Raw genomic sequence first — 7,741 nt, forward strand, 5'->3', positions numbered from 1 at the left:
TGCTAATAAGGAGTTGCAGTAATCCAGTCTCGAGTAACGAACGCGCGTGAACCAATTTTTCTGCATCTTTTGAGACAAGATGTGCCTGATTTTTGAAATATTACGTAGATGAAAGAATGCAGTCCTTGAGATTTGCTTTACGTGGGAGTTAAAGGACAAGTCGATCAAAGATAACGCCAAGATTCTTTACAGTGGTGTTGGATGCCAGGGCAATGCCGTCTACAGAATCCACATCACCAGATAATTGATCTCTGAGGTGCTCAGGGCCGATTAAAATTACTTGGTTTTGTCTGAGTTTAACATCAAGAAGTTGCAGGTCATCCATGTTTTATGTCTTTAAGACATGCTTGAATTTTACAGAGTTGGTTGCTCTCCTCTGGTTTTATCGATAAATATAGTTGAGTGTCATCTGCATAACAATGAAAGTTTATGGAGTGTTTCCTGATAATATTGCCCAAAGGAAGCATGTATAAGGTAAATAAAATTGGTCCAAGCACAGAACCTTGTGGAACTCCGTGATTAACATTGGTGGTTATCGGCGTCATCGTTTACAAATACAAACTGAGATCGATCTGATAAATAGGATTTAAACCAAATTAGTGCCGTGCCTGAAATGCCAATCGACTGCTCCAGTCTCTGTAACAGGATGTCATGGTCAATGGTGTCGAATGCAGCACTAAGGTCTAACAAGACCAGGACAGAGAGGAGTCCTTTATCTGCTGCCATTAAGAGGTCATTTGTAATTTTCACCAGTGCCGTCTCGGTGCTGTGGTGTTTTCTAAATCCTGATTGAAATTTCTCAAATAAACTATTATGATGTGAAAGTCGCACAACTGATTTCGACCACTTTCTCAAGGATCTTGGAGAGGAAGGGAGGTTAGAGATCGGTCTGTAGTTAGCCAATACCTCTGGATCCAGAGTGGGCTTCTTCAGGAGAGGTTTAATAACAGCCACCTTGAAGGAGTGTGGTACGTGGCCTGTTAGCAGAGACACATTGATAATATCTAATAGAGAGCCGCCAATTAAAGGCAAAACGTCTTTAAGCAGCCTCGTCGGGATGGGGTCCAAGAGACAGGTAGACGTGTTCAAGTAGAAACCGTTGAAAATAATTGGTCACGGTTGATAGGAGAAAATCCTCAAATATACACCAGGGCATACAGCGGTTTCCAAGGCCATTCCACTTGAGGACAGATTGGCACTGGTTATGGGCAAGAGATTATTAATCTTGTCCTAATAGTTAAAATCTTTTCATTAAAGAAGTTCATAAAGTCATTACCACTAAGGTTTATAGGAATGCTCGGCTCCACAGAGCTGTGACTCTCTGTCAGCCTGGCTACAGTGCTGAAGAGAAACCTGGGGTTGTTTTATTTTTCTATTATTGATGAGTAATAGGCTGCTCTGGCATTACGGAGGGCCTTCTTATATGTTTTAAGACTATCTCGCCAAACTAAGCGGGATTCTTGAGATTAGTTGAACGCCATATGCTCTTCAAGCTTTTACGCTTGCTTCAGTTTGCGGGTCTGAGGGTTATACCAGGAGCAAACCTCCTCTTCCTCACTGTCTTCTTCTTCAGAGCGGCTATCGAGTCCAGTGTCATTCTCAGAGAGCCTATGGCACTGTCAACAAGATGATCAATCTGGGACGGACTAAAGTTAGACCAGGAGTCCTCTGTTATATTGAGACGTGGTATCGAATCAAATACAGAAGGAATCGCTTATTTAAATTTAGCTACAGCACTATCAGTTAGACATCTAGTGTAGAAACTTTTGACTAACGGAGTACACTCCGGTAGTATAAATTCAAAAGTTATGAGGTTGTGGTCTGACAGAAGAGGATTCTGTGGGAAGACGTTCAAATGCTCAATGTCAACGCCATAAGTAAGAACAAGATCAAGCTGTGGCCAAAGCTGTGAGTGGGTTTCTGTACTCTCTGACAGAAGCCAATCGAGTCCAACAAGGAGATGAATGCAGCACTAAGGCAATCATTATCAACATCCACATGGATATTAAAATCTCCAACAATAATAACTTTATCGGTTTTAAGAACCAAACTTGATATAAATTCTGAGAATTCAGATATAAACTCTGAATATGGACCTGGTGGCGGTACAGAATCACAAATCGAATTGGCTGTAGTGTTTTCCAGGTTGGATGTGAAAGACTAAGAACAAGGCTTTCAAATGAGGTGTAGTGTAATTTTGGTTGAGGATTAATTAATAGGCTCGATTCAAAGATGGCTGCTACTCCACCTCCTCGACCGGTGCCTCGAGGAATGTGAGTATTAATATGACTTGGAGGAGTCGATTCATTCAGGCAGACATATTCTTCATGGCTCAGCCAGGTTTCAGTTAGGCAACATAAATCAATGTGATTATCTGATATTAAATCATTCAGTAACACAGCTTTAGATGACAGAGATCGAATATTTAGGAGACCACATTTAATAGACCTATTTTGTTGCACTGCTGAAATAATTGTGTTAACTTGTATAAGGTTATTGTGTACTCTCTCTCTCTGCTTTTGATTTATTTAATTGAAGTGGCCGTGGGACAGACACAGTCTCTACTCTAAAGTCAAGGGTGGGTAACTGCTCGAATGGAAGAGCAGAGAAGGGTGTTAAACTACAACTCTGCTCCCGGTTCCTGATCTGAACCCTGGGTTGTCATAGATTAAGTCCGGTGATCAACTTGGTCATATTCGCAACGTGGGATGAATGCCGCTCCTCATCAGATCAGGTTTTCCCCAGAAAGTCTTCCAGTTGTCTACGTAGCCCCATTATTCGCTGGGCACCACCTCGACAGCCAGCGGTTGAAAGACGACATTCGGCTATACAATACGTCTGTCTGCAAATTTGGGAGAGGGCCAGAGAAAATTACGGTGTCCGACAACGTCTTGGCATAAGCACACCGATTCCACATTAATTTTAGTGAGTTCCGAGCGGCGGCTCGCGCCATTACCCCCGGTATTACAATCTGACTGTATCTCCGCTTATCCTTAGCCAGCAGCAAACAAGACTCCACGCCCCGCTCTGGCCCCCCCGGAGCACCGACTCTGGTCCCCGTGGCTTATTTTTTTTCACCTGACTATAGAGCTCCCGATAACCAGGGTGTGTCCTCACGGGGTGTGTCGCTGAGCAGGAAAACTGGTTGTCTGAGCTTCGATAGCGGGGAGGCATCTAACCCACTTAGACCTGCCTCCAACCTAGCAAATAAACTACACTTGTTGCATGTATCGTTATCATTAAGGCAGGGGATAACTATACATGAGACACACTGAGCAAGAGGGAGCGGAGGGAGAAGAAGAAGTCATGCTCGCTGTTGAGCTGGCAACCAAAGCTTACCGGAAGAGTGAGATGATGCGTTCAGGAGCAGCTGGGAAAATCATCTGACATTAAGATCTCTCAAGGGTTTTCTAATCAGATATTAGTCTTCTAAGGCGATTAGCAAACACAATGTACCATCAGAACACTGGAGTGATCGTTGATGGAAATGGGCCTCTATACACCTCTGGAGATATTTCATTAGAAACCAGACGTTTCCACCTAGAATAGTCATTTACCACATTAACAATGTATAGAGGGTATTTTTGATTAATGTTATCTTTATTGAAAAAACAGTGTTTTTCTTTGAAAAATAAAGACATTTCTAAGTGACCCCAAACTTTTGAACGGTAGTGTATTAGATATAGAAATGTAAAAATATATATATATATATGTTTCCTTCAGTTGCACGGGTCAATCCAGGACAGAGATAATCCCTAATATAGTGTCATCCTATCAAAACATCATAAAGAGGAAGCGCCAGTCTTGGCCAGCTTTAACTGTTTCCAGATTCCTGTGGCAGCAAAAGGGGGATTGTCTTGTTGCAACAAGATCAGATTGCAAAGCGCCTCCCTCCCTAACTTCATGTCAACAGTAGTGATTAAAGCAGGAACAATGGCCGCCTGAGTTCCAGTAGTGCTCAGTGCAGGTGTGAGTTCCTTCAGCCACTGCACACTGACAAAGTGTCTGATTTCCAGAGACCCCGGTTCATATTCATATTCCCACGGCTGCCGGTAACGCCCTCTTCCTCCTTCGACCCAAAGGTAGAAGGAGGAATGATGAAGTATCAGATAGAAAACCCGGTTGTTCCGGTGGTGATGCAGATGCCCAGGCAGTCTCCATGGTGACAGAACACCTGTTCAACAAAGGTACGACAACTGCAGTACGACCTTCACAGCTGGAATACGCTGGAACACATGGCGAGTTGACGTGTCCAATCGAGTTCGCTTATAGTTAAAAAGGAACATTTAAGGATTTAAGCACAAAGGTTTGAAATTGGCACTATCGGGCGAAAAATATAAAGTTGTAAATATTGCAATAAGAAACTAGAACGGTCCCTCGGTAGAGCGCATACCTTCGCATATCACAAGATTGGGCATTGAATTATGAACATTTTGGCATTAGTTGCATGCCAATTGGATACAAATTGACCGTGCTATGGTAAAAAGAAGATTTTGACCTTTTCATGACCTTGACCTCGACCTTTGAGCCGATCGATCCCAAAATCTAATCAAATGGTCCCCGGATAATAACCAATCATCCCACCACATGTCATGCAATTCGGTTTAATACTTTTTGAGTTATGCGAGTAAGACGCATACACATAAATAAATAAATAAATGAATACACGGCGATCAAAACATAATCTTCCGCATTTTCAATGCTTTTTCTTTGGTGTGTGTTGCCTCATTTATGCACGACGATCCCTTTCTCCCAAAATGTCCTTGTTTTCTTTGGCACAACTGTTGGTCGAGGTGAGTCGGTCCAACCGGACTAATGTCAAGGCGTGTTCTTCAGTTGAGCTCTTTAAGTGTTATTCGTCCTCGCCTTCCCTTTCTCTGTCTGCACTTCTTTCTTTGGAGTAACGTCGGCCTCCTCTTCCACTCCCACGTCTGTTAAACTGGTTCTATGTTGTCACAGGTGACATGCTTATAGCTGATGAGTCATGGTGTGTGAGCCCCTAAAGCAGTGGTCCCCAAATTAAGGCCCGCCTCCACATTTGGCCCGGCCCCCTGAACAATACCAGAGACGCATTATGATTATGATTTTTTCAGTCTGGCCACGCAGATCCTAGACTTTTTTCTGTGAAGAACCCATAGAGGCGTATTTGGTTATTATTTATTTCATAGATATTGTTATTTATTTCCTGACTTTTTTTTCTGTGAAGATCCCGGAAAGGGTTATTAATATTTGGTTATGTGGCTTTCTGGAAAACAATACATGTTTACATTTAGGCACCCCTGCGATCGTCACACTTTCTCTGTTACACACTGACCCCGACCCCCATCAGAGAAGGGAAAAGTTATGTGTGTATAATTTTGGAAGTTTTTGAAATTTTGGTAATTTTGGATTTTTTTTTACATTTTTAAAAAGAAATTAAAATGTTGGACATTTTGGAAATAAAATTAAAATTTTGGAAATTCTGGAAATGTTGGACATTTTTTAAATTTTTTACATTTTGTTTTGGAAATTCCCCCACTGTGGGACGAATAAAGGTATATCATATCATATCATATATCATATCCTAAAACGAGGTAGGGGTAGAGTTAATACATGGGATTGGCCATTCCTGTAATGTCAAGAGGAACTTGAGAGTCCAAAATCAGGCAGGACACAAAGCCTGAAAGACGGACACTGACTGCAACTCTGGAGGGTTGTTAGGTTTATATCACCTTCGCTAGAAAGGAAGGTGGACAGAGGCGTCGGGCCACATGTGTCTGAACCTTTGGAACCAGAGAGAGCTGCAGCTGATGTTGGAGATGTTGTTGTGAACTGACAACTCCCACACACACCTACACACCTCTGACCCACGCTACTGCCTCTAGTTTTTCGTGAGCTGGATGGAGCAACTTTTTCTGTTTTTCTCTCCTTTCTGTCGACTTATTTAGCATCACATTTATACTGGTATTTATGGAATTTAACGGATATCTTAGCAACAACGACTTGTGCTATTTAAAATTACAACCCTTTGGGTTGAAGCGAGAGTTCGTTGTTCTAAGATATAAAGAAAAAACTTTTTGGACCAAAGAACAGAACAGAAAGTTATGGATTATATCGTTATATGAATATAAGCAGAATCAGTTTACCGTTAGCATATCTGTCAAAACAACTGAATGACCACCAACTAATCATATAACTACATCTGCTGCTTTTTAAAAACATGTATCACTGTGTGGGGAGAGAAGAGCGGAGGATGGAATGAAATATCACCACAAAGCTATCCATAAAACAGAATCCATCAGCTAAAACATGGCCCGCCAGCAGAAACAGGTCCATGTGACAGATCTGGTGGGTTGGATGGTCACGCCCACTTCACAGGTGGCGGCAGGAAAGCAACAGAAGCATGTGGGCGTAGCTTAGAGTTGTTGCTCTACTGTCAGCATTTTGCTTTTTTGTATTCAAAAGGGGGAGTCATGTTCAAGAAAAAACACAATACACACATGCGCACACACACACACACACACACACACACACACACACTCACACACCAGGTTAGCAGACCCACTCATAGAGAAAATTAAAAATCAGTGATGGAGATAATATTTTTGAATGCCGGAGAGAACGCGTCACAAAATGTACTTTTTATTTAATTTCGCGAGAATGTTAAAATTCTAAAAAGTCTACATTTTCTCTGCTGCTCTGCCCTGAGTAATTATCAGAGTGGTAAACTTTCCCGATGACTGAACTATCCCATGAGAAGAAACTCATGGAAATATCAAAATTCATGATTTATTCGAGTCCTAAAGTGTTAATGCCTTAAGATCTTATAGATTTGTTCACTGTTATTTTTCACTTCATTAGCCAAATGTCACAAATGTGCGGCTGCAGCTCAGTGGGGTGAGGGTGTCGTCCTGCAACCCCAAGGTCGCCGGTTCGATCCCCGCTCTCCCCATTAGTTGCAAGTCGAAGTGTCCATGAGCAAGGCACTGAACCCCCAGGTGCATCACTGCAGCCCACTGCTCCTTAAAGACTAAGGAGGGGTTAAATGCAGAGAATATATTTCGTTGCATGTGTACCTGAACTCTGTGCAACGACAACAGACTGAATCCAAAAAGCACAACCTTTCCTCTGGAGCGTGGTTGAGACTCATTGGACCCTCGTATCACCTGGTGTGACACTTTAAGAAGCTTTTACATCACTGATTACACCCTCTCATTATATTCCCATTACTCTGCCTGAAGGGCTTCACAGCAGCACAATGGTTCTCGCGTCTCGCCCGGTGCGTGCCGGTACTCTGAAGCCCACGCCTAAACACACTCAGATACTGTCACCGACTCTATCGCACAACCTTTCTTTGTCTCTTTTCATTTCTCCCCTGATGTGTCTTTTGTTCGATACCTGATACGAACCCCTCGAGCTCCTGTTTGGCACACAGGCAAAAGACCCACCCACGGGTCCAACCCTGCATTCGACTACAACTAACCCTCTTCCCCAATGTCTTCCTCCGGATTAAACATCTCCGTGCAGTCGTCCAGCTGAGCGTCCGCCCGTTTGACCGTGTTATGAGCAGTCGCTCCCGGTGGGCTTACCAGCAGAACCCCGATGTCCCCCATCCCCGAGGCTCGGCTCCGCCTCTCCCCGGCCGTAACCCTACGACCCGGTCCGAGCTCACGAGCAGCTTTTTCAGGCTCGGCCCAGCGAGCGGGAGTGCGCGTCACTCCCCTCCCCTGAGCGCAGGTGGACTCGGAGGGAACGCTGCCAA

This window comes from Pseudoliparis swirei, chromosome 15 (genome assembly GCF_029220125.1).
Source record: "Pseudoliparis swirei isolate HS2019 ecotype Mariana Trench chromosome 15, NWPU_hadal_v1, whole genome shotgun sequence".
In the NCBI taxonomy this organism is placed as follows: Eukaryota; Metazoa; Chordata; class Actinopteri; order Perciformes; family Liparidae; genus Pseudoliparis; species Pseudoliparis swirei.